Genomic DNA, 16,123 nt, shown 5'->3' with positions numbered 1-16,123 from the left:
AACCAAGGATTCAGAAATATAATTCCAAATGTAAAATTCACAACCATGTGGAGGTTTGGGATTTCAGCTTGTAAATTAATTCTTTTCTTTGGTAGAATATTTTAAAAAGCTGAGCTTGTAATGTATTCCATAGTTCATTGACAGCAACAGGAACTTTTGCATTTTATTGATAATTTGACATTGTCATGGACCACCTGTTGCCAGATACCATGCATGCATTTGACGAATGATTCTGCCCTCAACCTCAAGCATCCTTGTGTAACTGACTTATGTACTGAGAGATGTTACATATCTTGTAACCCACTCAAGTCCCGACTTGCGTCACTTTGTTCTATGAAAACACTAAAAGTCCATAGAGGGGTTGGTCACCCATTATACTTACTTCTTCCCACTTTGGGAAATGAGCAGTCTTTAAGTAGGGAACCAATGTAGAGCTTATGATAAGGATTGGAAGAAAGTAATTAGGAACATTTGAGAGGGTGAGAGTGGAAAGAAGAGGAGGCTAGTGAAGGGACAGTGTCAAGAAAAGTATCCTGGAGAGTAACATGTCCTCTCATGCTGGAGAGCTCTGGAATTAGTATAGGACATGCCCGGAGCATTGCAACCAGGAGCGAAGGAGCTGGTGTACTTATTCCTCTGATATCTGACGATTCACCCACGAAGAATCAGAGTTTGGCTATTAGGAGTGAAAGCACATGGGGTGCTAATGTGTGGGAAGACGGGAAAAGGGTCTGAGGGGATGTGGACAGTGTCCTGGCAGCATACATCAGCCATATCAGATATTTCGTGGTTATCATTAAATGTGGAAAGATCGTTTAATCTTACCGGACCATGGTGATAGCAAAGAATTTACTGTCATCATCCTGGGAAATATACCTAATTCTTGACAGTCTCCATTCAGAGCTTGATATGCATGGAGAGCTTTCAAAGGGGCCAAGGAATCAATTTCCTACTGGTCCCAGGCTGGTGACACATGCTAGGCACGCTACTAAGTTAGGAAAATGAAGTAGGAGAGGCACAGTAGATAATGCCACTGTGAGAAAGCTTCCAAACCCCTGGGCGTAAGGCAGCAGGGAAGAGGCGGTCTCTGAAGAGCCATAGATACATCCATCTGAAAGAGTACTGGCTCAAAAATATGTTTGAGTGCACAATTTGACTGATCTGTAGCCCCCCCGCTCGCAACATGGAATGTCTAAAATAAATGACCTTCATATTAACATAAATATGGTTTGGACGTTGATTGAAAACTTTCCGGAATATAGAAAGGGAGAATAATGTTAAATTCTCTAGATTCCTGCCATCTCTTTAATGGTTGGGACTCTGCCTCAGAGAAATAGGTGCTTGTAGTAGTAGGTTCCATTGTAATATATAGCCAATACCTGAGGATTTCTTTAATACATATATGTATCCCAGGGAAGATAAATTAAACCCTTATTTTGAATGAGAGTTTGCCATCAGCATTTTGGGAGAAAAGAATTCTTTTCAGTATTCAATAAAACATAATGTTGTCTGTCTTTGAATAGGAAATAAAACACTGTCTCAATGCAATCCTTCCTTTGCCCCTCCTCCAAATCATGAGAGGGGAAAAATCTCTTTAATGACCAATACCCAACTAATGCCCATGCAAATTGATTGAATGTAGCACTAATCCACAAGCCTTGAAGTAAACCATACCATGAGTGTAGGAGCCTTCATTGTTAGATCTTTACAAAGTTGTATTTTATAGTGGCACTTTCCTGTATTATTCCCAGGTGCCATGACATCTTTGGGGTTTTCACAGTGATTCACCATCGATGATCAGGCAGATCATTGAAATGTTAGTTTCTAACCTTTGGACTAACTATGAATGGTCCCAGGGCTACATTTAAACATTATAAATCGTTCTGCTGGAAATTTCCATGCTTTTTGCATTCAACATGCAAACCAGGTCCTACTGGCAGTTATAAACCAGCTGGGAATAGACATTTTAGGAACCTTTTGCAATAAGCACTCTTGTGTACTGACATGACTTAAGATGTTCCATTGTTAAGGAACTTACGGTTATCTCCACAACTTTCCAAATTATGTTGGAGAATGGGAGTTGGGTTTTGATATCCCATTTATTTCCCCCCCCCTTAAAGTTTAAAACAAAAATACTTACCTAAAGACTGAATTTTAAATACTTAATCTCTTTGAAAAATTATAAGCAAAAATAAGTCCTTAAAATAAAACTTCAATTAATCTAGGTTGGCTTGCGGCACTGACTGAATTTGCCAGGTAGTTGAGTAACTTTCCACTTCACTTTTTGCTTTGAAGACTTGGCATAGGAAGGGCTTACTCATTCCTAGATCCTATGGGATGAAAGCAGCTTCAAAGTAAAAATAAGGACTTCTTTTGTTTCAGTTTCTTGACCGTGGAATTATGTTTGTGCTTGCTTTTATATTTTAAGAAGATGATGACCTTTTGTTCACTCAGGCTCAGCAGAGGAAGACTATCCAAATGATGGAGAAAGCTAAACTATCAATTATTTTAAAAGAAATAGAATAGTTTTGCTACAAACAATATCTTAACTACAGGCAATATTTTTACTATGGAGCTTGATCATTAAAGTCCTTTTAGAAGGGCTCTTAGAGAAATTGAATGATTGCTTAGATAAGAATGATTTATAAAGAGTTGTTTTGTCTTTTTTTTAATGTGTTTCTTACACTATTAATTTGCTTTGGAAGCCTGTCTTTATCATTGATACAAAGATACACTTCTGAACAATTAGCATTATAGTTATATGTGTTTTTTCTGAGTTAAACTATTCTTTGACACCATTCAAACCAGTGTTTAATTGTACACTTCCACTTTGCTCAGATGGTAAAAAATGTCTTTACAACATGAACTTCCTGCCCATTAACATTCACCTAAATGACACTAGGGTGCCATTTGGTTAATTACATTTGGAGTTCAAAATTTTGATTATGGTTGATTTATCAGAGGTAATCTCTTAAAGGCATAAAATTAAATAATGGGCAATGCAGGTAAAGAAGATTAACTTTCCCTAAATCATCAGGAGTGTCTTGGTTTTCGTAAGTATACTGGATGTTGATATAGTACACTTGGCTATTGTGTTGGGTGATCTGTGTAAACTCCAAGTGGTTAGATTCAGGGAATATTATGCCAACCGTGGGTCATTATAGGTTACAGGAACAAACTTACTGGTCTAATGACTTTTGATTTTAAGATATTATAAAACTTCACTAGCTTTTTCTTTCATTTAGTCTATTGAACTATTTAATGTGATCTATGCTAAGTGAAGCACAAAGGTAAAACTCTTGCTCTCATGGAGTATACAAGTTGAGTGGTGGGCAAATCTAAACCAAATAAGAAGTTAACGAATACAATTATTACAAGTTGTTTTAAAAAAAATGCTTGGAAATTAAAGACCTAGTGTCCTAAGGCAGAGAATGAGAGGGTGTGAAGTGATAGATGACTTAAGTTATTTTAGAACTGTATTTAAGTTATTCTAGACACTTAAGTTATTTTAGGAACTATAATTTACTGCTCCTAAATAATTCTAATGATAATATAATAAGTGGTCAATGCAGAAAACTTGAAAATTATCCAAAAATCCACCTATAATTTTTTTCACCAAGAGGTAACCAGTATTAACATTTTGGCAAACAGCGCCCACTTTCTGACATATATATGAATATTTATATATATGAATTTTTACAAGAAATAAAATCTTACTCCACACATTATTATACAGCCATTTTCTACTTTTTAGAATGAACATTTCTCCCATGATATTTTATATTGTTTTACATTATAATTTTAATGGCTGCATATAATTACAGTTATGTCTTAACCAATCCACCATTTGTGTACATTTCAGTTGTTTACAGTTTTTCACTTATACAAAGAGTGGGATGTCTATCCTTTTTCTTATTTTTAATTATTTCCTCAGGGAACACTCCTAAAAGTAGAATTGCTTGGTTTAACTCCTGAGGCTTTGAATATAGAAGTAGTATCCATAAAAAACAAACAAACAACAACAAAAAAACCATGTACTGAATACTTTCACTAGCTAGAAACATGTCCCCTCTCTATATATATCACTTTTATTAGGTTATTTTTTCATTTTTAAACTTTTATCATTTCAGTAGTCACAAAATTACAACAATAACTATTCTATTTTTTCATTTTATGTGAAATTTGAATATACTTCTAGTAATGTTTTGAGATTTGCAATTGCTTTTAAAGTAAAACTAGAAACAAAATCAAATGTAGAGTAATTGGGAACTTTTAGAATATGAGCATTCTGAAGACAAAATTGAAGGAGTTGCTCTTTACAAAAGCAAGTCAACAAGGTACAAATGAGAACATCAGTAATAGAATGGGAACAAAAAAAAATGTACTGTTTAGTGAAAACAAACAAACTTGAAATCAAGGTTAGGAATCTTTGTCCCATAAATCAGTTTGCTGAAATTTCTGATGAGCAATTTATTTTTAAATTGAATTATGAAAATTGGCAGTATGTTAGAATTCCTGTGATTATTCTTTTGAAAGAGATTATAGGAAACCAATGAGAAAAATAGGTTGTCTATGAAGACTACATTCCAATAGCAATGATAAATGGAAGATTTTAATTTGTAGGTCCCCTGGCAAACATTTTTCCCTATAACTGTTAGTTATCAAAATTAAATAATACTAAGAAAATTTAGTGGCTGTATTAAATGCAGTGACAGAATGTAGAATTTAAAGGAATTTGGAAGATTGTCTAACACAGCTCCTCATTTTACAGGTAAAAGAGAGTACTGCAGAGATGAAGTGATTTGTCCAAGGATCCATACCTGGTGAGTAAAGAAAGAAGAAATAAACAAATCCGAAAAATTAACACAATGAATATCCTGAGTGGAGATAGAAAAGAGCTGGGTTTAAGTTTCCATGATAGCTGTGGGGACAAATGCAGAATTTTTGTACTCACATAGATGAAGCACTTGAGCAAGGAAGAATTGACCAAATTTATTGTTACCTCAACAAGACAGACTTATATCATGTAGATTCTCTTAAAATGTTTTCATATTGTTTGCAAAGATTGGGTAGACATGACCATACCAAAATGGTCCTGAGATTGTCTGAGAAAAGATTAACATGCTTGGCATGGAACTTCTGCAATAAAAGAAACACTGTAGTTTAATTCATAGTGATTTAAGAAGATGGGAAATTTTGTGAGATAGGAAATCTAATTATAGTAAAAATAAAATTTCATTTACCCATCATTTAATCCATTATTCATTATACTTTTTATTGGGAAGATAAGTATGTACAAAGAGTAGCAAAAACATTTTAAAGTGTACTAGGGAAAAATAAGGAATTAATGTAATGCTACTTAACTATAAATTTCTCATATTATAATCATATTTTAATTTAATCTTCAAGTGAACCTATTGGGTAAGTTCAATTGGTTATTTTAAAACAGAATTCCTATAGCAGTTCCAAATAACTTTATTGCTTTCTCTAATTCACTTGGAATTTAATGTATTTTTTAATGACTTGATAACTTTATTTTCTATTCTACTTAGTATGGTTATACATTCAGTTGAAAATTTTAATATTTGAACACAGCTTCCTTCTGTTTGGTTTTGTTTAGTGGCTTTTCTTAATTATTAGCTAGCTTTTCATCCAAATTTAAATGTAAAGTGAAATAATTTAATAAACTTATTGTTATAGTTTAACACCAATATATTGATTTATTTAATTTTATATTCCAGAAATCAAAGTATTTCATACTAATTAAATGTTGCTAATAATGACTATGGCATACAAGTTAGAGAAAAAAGTGATTCATACTGTTTTGTTCATTTGTGGGAATAAGTATATGAATATGGGCAAGATATTTTTTTGAAAATAAAAATCTTGTTGAATCTGATATGCAGTGCATATTTTAATAAAGCTTAAGTAATTAAAACATCTTGGCACTGATTTAGGAATAAAGAGATCAGTGAAATAGAATAGGGTCTAGAAAGAAATCTAAGTATAGGGATTTAATATTGGATAGAAGTAGCATTTCAACTTAATAGCAAAATAATGGTACAGTCAAGAAGTAGTAAAGAGAAAAAAAGACAACATAAAAATGTCTTTATGGAAAAGACAAAATTATAGCATTTTTTTTCAGCAAATAAGGAACATATACATATAGACACATCCATAAGAATAGAGTACATAATTTAGTGAAGAAATAGACAAATGGTATTCTTACAAGAAATATCAATGACCAGTAAATAAAATTTAAAAATTGTTCAAGTGTACTAATACTTAAATACAGGTTAAAATGTATTTTGTGTTTTAGAATTGATAACATTGAACAATGGCAAGGTCATAGGGACATCTGTGCTCTCTTCATTATAGGTGGGGATATGAGTGAAATAACTTTTCTTGGAGTAAAATTGACCAATTATTATTAAAATTCCAATTATAGGCACTGTATGACCCAATTTTCTAACTTCTCAGAAAATATTCTATGAGATTATTGAAGTTCATAAGCTCTATGTTCAAGATGTTCATTGTGCTTTGTTTGTGACAGAAAAAAAATAATAAAATAGAAGACTGGTTAAATAATTCATGGTATTTCAATATAAGGAAATCTATAGGTTTTATTAAAATGCAGTAAATCTATGTCAGATTACATGTAAATATGTCAGTGGTGATTGAGAAATGCAAGTTATATGATTTTGTTAAAAATAACATTATAGTTATAAAAAACTAGAGGCTGGTGAACGGAATTTGTGCACAGGTAGTTCCATAGGCCTGGCCAGCGATCAGGGTGGATTGGGGTCTTCTGGCTACCTGCCGGGGCCTTCATTCCCTGGCTGCTGGCCAGAGCCTTCATTCCCTTGCTGCCGGCTGCCGGACAACACCTTCCTTCGTTCCGTGCCACCCCCTGGTGGTCAGTGCACATCTTAGTGAGCGATCGAACTCCCGGTCTCCCGGTCAAACTCCCGAGGAGACACTTTGCGTATTAGCCTTTTATATATATAGATATTTGTCTCTGGGTTTAGAATTGGAAGAGTGGGTAGGTTATTTATTTTATCCTCTATTATTTTAATGTATTCTGATTATGGGTGCTTTTTACTTGATTTTGAAATATATAATTAGTATATAAACATGGAAAAAACAGAAAAGTGAAAGTAGAACAATAAAAATAGTAGACAAGGGATCTATTTTATTCTTGTGCTACCTGACTACAAAATTGTTTTGATATATAACCTTGAAATGAAGTATTCATTAAAAGTGCATATCTTCAAGAAATTACATTCCTAGGTATACACCCAAGAAAAATGAAAATAGATGTCTGCACAGAACTTGTATTACTCATAATATCCAAAGTGTGGAAACAACCCAGATTTTTACCAACTGATGAATAGATAAATAAAATGTGGTATATCCATATAATGAAATATTACTGTAGTAAAAAGAAATAACATGCCAATGTACATTATAACCTGGCTAAATCTTGAAAATACTATGTTAAATGAAAATAGCCATTCCCAAATAATATATGTTATTCTACTGATATAAAATGTTTAAGATATGTGCATGCCGAGAGAGAAAATAGATTATCGGTTGCCTAGGGCGGGCTAGGAAAGATAAGATAAAGAGTTATTGCTACTGGGATTTCTTTTGGGGAGATGAAAATTTTCTAAAATTAGGTCATGCTGGTGGTTGTACAACTCTGTGAATATACTTCAACCATTGAATTGTACACTTTAAATAGATGAATTTTATGGTATATGAATTATCTATAATAGTAAAAGCATAATATGCTAATTAGACCAGACATCCTTCCAGATGAAGCCCATGCTGCAAGGGAAGCCCGGGTCCTGGGTGCCTGCCAGCAGCCAGAGGGAAGCCAGTGCCAGCAGCTGGGAGAAGGAAGGCCTACTCTTGCACTGATTTTGTGCATCAGGCCTCTAGTATTTCAATAAAGATTCTTAAAAGTACACACTTTCAACACTAGAAATAAGGAGACTTTAGGACATGCAGTTCATAGAGTCCATGGTACTTTCCTTTGGATTTTTAAACAACAAAACAAGAGCAGTGTAAATTAGGACAATTTCTGAAATGGCTTCTTAGAGATAGGGAGTAATAAAGATTATCAGTACTTTAGTAGTCTGGAGCTGAGTCTGAAAATGGAACATACCCTTTTAGTAGTTACTGAAGTTTCCCTAGCAAAAGGGATCTACACCAGTGGTGGTGCCAGTGATGATTTAAATCATATTAAATTATATAGTGAGGAAAATATTTTATTTCCCTTACCATTTGTCCTCTAAAACTTTGGATTATCTTGGTAACAGAGGGTATTTGATGGTTTCCCATTGTCTATAGCTTTTTTTTTTTTTAAGGAGTCCAGTCCTGAGACTCCTTAGGCCACCCCATCTAACAGGGCTCATTCACATTGTTTGTTTTCATCCTTTTTATTTTTATAATTTATCATTTATTTGAGTTAAGTGAAGCTGATTTATCACTTTTACAGCATTATAATTTGCCCAATATAAACACATTTATTCAAGTACAACACATACAACATGTGCTGACCTAAATAAAAATAAAAAGAATGAAAGTTGTTTGTCTAGTTCGGCAGAATTCATGCTGGTGGAATGTGAATAACTGAAATTTAAGAAGAACTTACAGACTATAGCAGTCATACAATTTTGGCACTTCAGGGACCTGTAGACCAGTTGGTTCAAGACATTTGTTTGACAAATGAGGTAACATAGACCACAGAAGGTTGGGGCCTTGAACAGAGTTACATTTTCAGACCCAGCTTTAAGGTAAGAGAAGCACTGGTAACTCCTTTTACCCACATCACTAAGGGGAAATCGCAGGAGGTGTGGTTTAGCTCAGCTGAACCAGAATTTATTCCTCTGTGATTTAGGGAGACTCAATTAGGGAAGACTGTGATCACCAAATGCCAAGTTACAATCTCCCCATTTCTGTTTGCAGTGCAGTGTTCTTGAACTTTTGTTGTCAGGCACAGGCAGAGAGTAGAGAGATGGGATTAGGAAAAGGCAGGAGCGGGAGGAAGGGCAGACCTATCCTGCCTTTTTGTAAAATGCCAAACCTAATTTCAATGATTGCTTTAGTGATATAACGATAACCAAGATGAAAGCAAGCAAGCACCCACTTTAGGATATGAGAGCTGAAATTTTAGATTTCATTATAAGATTGCCATTTCAACAAAATAGTAATATGATGGCAATGGATTTTCATTTTTTTCTCCATTTCTGTTGAAACAGTCTCATAAATATCCTTAGATACAAAGGAGATCTCTCAATTTCACAAGAGCTCAAGAGCTCTATTTTATTCCTATGCTGATTTATCTCCAAAATATCTTTTTGATGTACCGCTTCAATATTCTTGCCAATGTCCATGACATCAGCAATCGAAAATGGCATTATTTTTAGGGTTGTTTTATTTTTACATATAGTTGTAGGTTATCAAAAAGAGTGGGGGGAACTCCTGCTTTGTGCTCACTCACTGAAACATCTCCCTGCTGTTAGTAAGGGAGTTTATGGCTCATGTACCTAATTGTTCCGGGGGGGGGGGGGGGGGGAGGAGAGATAGTATCCATGAAAGGAGGCAACTTTACCTAGAGCTACTGGGTAAAATGAACATAAGGCGCAGGGAAGGAAACTAGTACCTTTATCTGTTAACATTTCTTATACGAGGAGAAAGTGTTTTTCCAAATTGTATTTTAGGAAACGGAGGTTCTCAGACCACATAGATAGAAAGTGACAGAGCTCTGCCTCTCTAACCCTCTACACTCCCAGGTCCACAAACTGAACTTCAGACCACATTCATGTGGGCCAGCCTTCCCAGGCCTCAGAAATGAATATTTTATCCACTGAGGCTGTCAGCTACAAAGATAGTGATCAGATGTCATGATCAATGAGGTTCATTTAGCTGAAGAACATAGGAAAGCATAAATTGGTTAGGTACATTTGATTTTAATTAATATTCTAGCACTTTTCTCTCTTTCCCATTTCTAGAGTTTAAGCCTACATTACTGTGAAGTCTCTTTTAGTTATTAAAATACCTTGCAAAGAATCTAAGATTCACCTGGTTTGCATATAATTCCTTTCTATGTCAAATAGCGTTTTAGTAAAACTTTAACTCTGAAATATTGGTATTAAAGAATTAGTTATTGGCTTAGTAATTATGCTTTTCCTCTTGACAATTCATTTAAACAGAAATCAATGTATTTTTGTATTCAAAGAATGATGTTAAATTAAATAAAACAAGCAGCGAATCTCTGAAGTACACAAGCAACACTACCTGTAAATAGTATTGATAGTGTTATACTGACTCAAACATTATAGAAGTATTTTCACTAGATGTGCCACATCTTCAAGTGAAGTTTTCTGTTGCTATGTTATGTAATAAAAGGGTAATATGCAAATTGTCCCCTGGACGGGGAGCTCAACCAGAGGGCAGAGCAGGCCTGCCAACCACCAAGGCTCCTCCCCCTGGCTGGCCCCGCCCCCAATTACCCCCCTGATCAGGAGCAGGGCCAGCCTGCCAACCACCCACGGCCCCTCCCCCTGGCCAGCCCGGCCCAATTGACCCCAATTGGGGCGGGCTGGCTGGACCACACCCGTGCACAAATTCATGCACTGGGCCTCTAGTACTCATAATAAAATACCAACCATGACCAAGATACAGACATGAGCATGATCAGAATCCATGATTACCTTCCTTATCACAAAGGTCTCTTAAGTAAATGTGTAGTTATCAAATTGTGTAGATGGTATTAGGTACCATATCTGAGAATCTAATATCTTAATGCCATACATAACCCAGCCAAACATATGAAAAATAAAGTCAGTGGGCTACTTAATGGATGGAAGGCATTGGCTACCTCAATCCTGGAGAAGGAACAACTCAAGGTTACCATGATTTTAACACTTTGATGGCCCTTGAGTTTGTTCTGTAGAATTACTCTTTTACCATGAAAGGAAGAATTTGGTACTGTTTTCCTCTGTGATCCATTAACTAGTGCAGAAATGTGCCCTACCCCCATTCCCAACAGAATACAATGGTTGGGAAATCAGACAGTGCCTGCATATGGAATAAGCAGGGGTTTTTTCTGAATGACCCATGGTTCCCATATTACTGTGGTGTCTAAATAAGCTGCTGCTTTTTAATTTTAATGTGAGAGATGTAATTTCCCTGTTGTTTTCCAAGGCTGTCAGATAATAGACAAATTGCCTTTGATAAAACATGCTTTCAATTTCTCCAATGTAATATTCAATTTTCATTTTCATAAGGGGTTACTTTAATGGCTTGAATTGGTTGACTAGGATGTCAGTGCCTAGCACTCATCAGCAAAGATTATAGTATGAGTTATAATTCAGAAGGGCATATGTTACTATCACATTTATTATCTCCAAATACTTTTCTGTGCTCATTCTTGAAAATCAGGAGTGACAAGCCATTTGAGGAAATAATTTCTCTTTGCTCTATTTTTCCTAAAAGTCACTTAGAAACAAGCAATTTGGGCATCTGTTTATTGAAGAATTTGAGCAATACTGTTTATTGAAGAAAGGTGTGTTCTAACTCCTGGAATTCTAACTCCTAGAATTCCTGCTAGTATTTTCTATTCCCTTTTAATTTCACTACCGTGTGTGTGTGTGTGTGTGTGTGTGTATGTGTTCATACACATATCTTCCTCCCTCTTGCCCTATCAAAACCCAAAGCAGACCTCAAAAAACACTTTGTTTTAAAATTCCCAATTATAAAGGTAGCATATATCTAGTGTAGAAAATTCTGATAATATAGAAAAATGGAAAAAAATTAAAATTGTCTGTTAAATCCCACGTGTACTTCTTTTTCGTAATCTTATTTAAACCTCTCATAATTAAGAGATTATCATCTGAGCCTGGCCAGTGTTGCTCAGTGGTTGAGCGTCAACCTATGAACCAGGAGGTCATGGTTCGATTCACAGCCAGGGCACATACCTGGGTTGTGAGCTCGATCCCCAATGTGGGGCATGCAGGAGGCAGCTGATCAATTATTCTCTCTTATCATTGTTGTTCCTATCTCTCTCTCCCTCTCCCTTCTTTCTCTGAAATCAATAAAAATTTATTTTTTTAAAAGAGATTACGTGTATCTGCTTGAGGGCTTAATTACATCTGAGAAGTAGTTCTATTAGTATCTTTGCTCAGCTGTTTGGTCATGTATTCACCATACCCATGCAGAGTGACCAGCACCCCCGTATATGAGATGCTGCTGCAATGCTGCCCATAAGCCCTGCCCCAATTTCAGTCAACAGCTGAGCAAATGGTGAACCCATAGTACATGTCATGTTAAATTAAAGACATGCAGATGAATAATGTAGAGGTCCTTACTGATAGGTATAGGCAGATATGTATTCACTGAGTAAGCGCCCCAGCCAGGGTGTGGTTAACCATGAATGGGTACCTGGGAGAGGCAGGCACTCCACATGGGTTGTACAGGAAGAAGTCAACCTGCAGAACAAAATTTAAATCTTCTTAGTTTATTATAGGTAGTTGAAGCCAGAGGTTGAATGGAATTGCCCCTTATAGAATATGGAGAAGTAAGCACAGGACAGAATCTTGGAGAAATCATAACATTTAGTGGTTGGCAAAAGGACATGAACTTGCAGAAGAGATTGAAAAGAAGCAACTAGAAAGCTTGTTGGAAAATCAGAGTATATGGTATAAGTAGGCACAAAAAGAGAATGTTTCAAGTTGGAGGAAGTTGTCCATTGGGTCAAATGCTGTTTGTTGATAATAATGTCAGAAAGATACTCATTGGGTTTACCACCATAAATGTTATTGGTGACACTGAAGAGAGCTGATATAGGTACGAAAGAACAGACAGAAGTGGATTCAGAGGTTTTGGCAATATTTTTAAATGCCTTGTATCACATTTTAACATTTAATATAATTATTTGATGTACAGCTCCGGTGTTTTCATTATTTAAAATATGGGTTCCTCATGTGTATAGACTATGCCTTAACTCTGATAACCCTAGTCATAGTATCATATTCTCTAAAAAGTGCTCAATAAATATTTGAATGATGAATAAATCTGTCATAAACCTACGTCTCCTATACTTCCTCTGCCATTTTCTTCTGTCTTTGATTCCTTCCTTCTCCTGACTTTCTGCATTTGATGGGTTCTCAGGTGATATCAATTCTTCTGCAACATCTCTCTATGTTACAGTTTTTGGCTAGGGACAAATGAACTCTCCTTTCTTCATGAAATTAAATCTTCAATTAATTCAAGTTTAACGTACGTAAAACCTCTCCTTCCCTCCCCCCTCTTCCTCTGTGTGAGTGTGTGTCCCCAGCCTTCTCTTCTACCTCATTCTTCCCTCTTAACTCTACTTCTTCCCTCTCCATCTCTCTCCCCCATCTCTGCATCTTCCTAAGAATTCAAGCACCATTTTGAACCAAAACATGTAAGTTGTAGAAGTACAAAAAAATCACTAATCACCACACTTGTCCTACAAAGAGATATTTGAAAGATAGCTTGAGGAGGAAAAAAAATAGATTCACATGAGAACTAAGAACACATATTAAAGAGGTAAAATCTGAGAAATACTTAAGATGAAACACAAAGGCTCAGCTAACTGAAGGAAGAAAATTCTATGAGTCTGCCAACTTCTCCTTTGATTAATGACATCAAGAGTAAATTCACAGAAGATGGGAAGTGGGGAATTAGCTATTGCTTTCATTGTTGTATCCAGGATGATGTTTGAATCCTTAGATACCCATGAACTAAAAGGACGCGACTGAGTTTATATGTCCCGTGGTGCAGTCCCTCAGCACAGTGCACCGGCTGGGCTGCTGAAGGATGGATCTGATTGAGGCAGGAAACGCCATCTATAATGGAGGCCTCATCTATAGTGATGGTGCGCCTTCACCTCCTGTGGTGCTCAGGGGAGGAGCAGCTTATCTTCAGGATGGCCAATCCTTTATGGTTAGTATCAGAAATGAGCCTATCAATCAGCCACATGAGACTTTTAAAGGGGCACCAGGGCCATAAACTTTATGAAAAAGGCTAGAGATTGCATTCAGCCCTCAAGCAGATACACAATTACCCTAAACCCAGTTCAGGGCAGGGAGACTAAATCTTCTTTAAAAAAAAAAGTGAAGACTTCCACACTCATCATGGCTTTTAGAAGCTAAGAGATAGGAGATAACAGTTGTCAGACAAATCTTTCCACCTATGGCTATGCAAAGAAATGAATAGATAGAAGGGCAAGGAAGAAGGAAAGAAATGGTAGAAAAAGAAAAGCAGAGAAGCAATTGGCTGGAATGGGGAGGAGAAAAGAAAAAAGACTGGAGAGAGATTTTTTGGAATCTGTAAAGACTTGCCTGCTTATGAGATAAACTCGTTGATATTGAGGGGTCTTGAAAAATCCCATTGATTTATCCACTGTAGGCAGAAGTTAGAGAAAATCTCATTTTCATGAGCTTTCTTTTCTATCACTCTTTTCCCCAGTGACACAGAAAGTAAACCTTTTCTAAGGGCTTTCCCAGACAGTTTGACATTTTGTTGAATTAACGGGTGTGTATATTGTACCAAATTTATCGGCTGCATCTTTCCATCCAAGCAAGGAATGATGTTATATTGAATAGAGTTCTTAGGGCACCAAGAGAACTCTGGAAACTTCCCAGAGTGATCTTGCTTCTGAAGTCTGCCTGTCTGCCTCAAATTCCCCCGTGGCTCACTTCCTATCTGCCTGGATATAAAAAGGTGAGGACATTCTAAATCTAGAGGGATTTTTTTGTGACACCCTAGATGTGTCCCCTGAGGCTTCCTGTGTGTGTGTGTATTTATATATCTATATGTTTACATATTTATATATTAATATATATATGTATATATAGTGTATATATACTGTGATAATTGTTATAATACTTTATATTATATATATTGTTATAATGTTTTATCTGGCTGATTTCAAGAATATCTGAAATATTTGGGGAAAGGTGTAAGAAGGGAAAGTCGCCAGAACCGGTTTGGCTCAGTGGATAGAGCGTCGGCCTGTGGACTCAAGGGTCCCAGGTTCGATTCCGGTCAAGGGCATGTACCTTGGTTGCAGGCACATCCCCAGTCGGGGGCGTGCAGGAGGCAGCTGATCGATGTTTCTCTCTCATCGATGTTTCTAACTCTCTATCCCTCTCCCTTCCTCTCTGTAGAAAATCAATAAAACATATTAAAAAAAAAAAAGAAGGGAAAGTTAGATGAGTGGTGAGACATCATTTTGCTGGAACAACTGAGTCTCTTTTTACCCTTTAGGGACGAATATTTCATACATAAATGTTGAGTCCCAAAATGAATAGAACATGTTGTGATCTGGCCTCCATTTAGGAAGCCCGTGTCACCCAACTCCTGGTAATGACTCAGTGAGGCAGAGTGTGACTATAATTTCCTAGGGCTGCTGGAACAAAGTTTTACAAAGTGGGTGGCTTAAAACAACAGAAATGTACCATCTCACAGTTCTGGAGGCTAGAAGTCTAAAATTAAGATGTCAGTAGGACCATGCTGATACGTACAAAGGTAAATCCTTTCTTGGACTCTTCCTATTCTGACTGCTGGCAATCTTTGGCCTGCTGCCACATAACTGCAATCTCTGCCTTGACCATAACGTGGCATTCTTTGTGTCTCTGTTTTCACATGGGTTTCTTCTTATATAAAGCATCAGTCATTTTAGATTAGGGGCCTACCCTACTCCACTATATTCTCAACTGAATGAATTACATTTGCAATGACCTTAGTTCTAAATAAGGTCACATTTGGAGATTAGGACTTTCAGCTGCCTTTTCTTTTTTCTTTTTTTGAATGGTAGAGAAACAATTAAACGCGTAACAATGACTCCAAGTGATGTTTGTCTGAAGTCTTAATTGAATAGTCTTAAAGAAATATTTCTAATTTGATACAATACACACTTAACTAGAAGTCATTGGTTCAAAGTCTGTGCTAGTTGCTGTCTGAGTTAAGATGATCAGAATAAGAGCTCCCCCGCCCCATTCCCACCAACTTCCAAGAACCCCTGTGTACCTGTGTATAGCAGTATCCATTTATTAAAGATCTCTCAGATGAAGATGTAATTATGTAA

At 36.2% G+C, this 16,123-nt stretch overlaps 1 long non-coding RNA gene across 1 annotated transcript in view; it reads left to right on the top strand.

The window, feature by feature from the left end:
* LOC111825770 overlaps window positions 1-16,123 on the top strand; it is a 255,304-nt gene that overhangs the window by 155,277 nt on the left and 83,904 nt on the right. Inside the window, exon 2 of the long non-coding RNA XR_002828957.1 lies at window positions 4,772-4,823. This is a non-coding gene — a long non-coding RNA (uncharacterized LOC111825770). The remainder of the gene's footprint in view (window positions 1-4,771; window positions 4,824-16,123) is intronic.

The sequence above is a fragment of the Myotis lucifugus genome, unplaced genomic scaffold, assembly GCF_000147115.1.
Source record: "Myotis lucifugus unplaced genomic scaffold, Myoluc2.0 scaffold_39, whole genome shotgun sequence".
NCBI lineage: Eukaryota > Metazoa > Chordata > Mammalia > Chiroptera > Vespertilionidae > Myotis > Myotis lucifugus.
The sequence above is the reverse complement of the archived record's forward strand: the minus strand, read 5'-3'. Positions and strand labels throughout refer to the sequence as shown.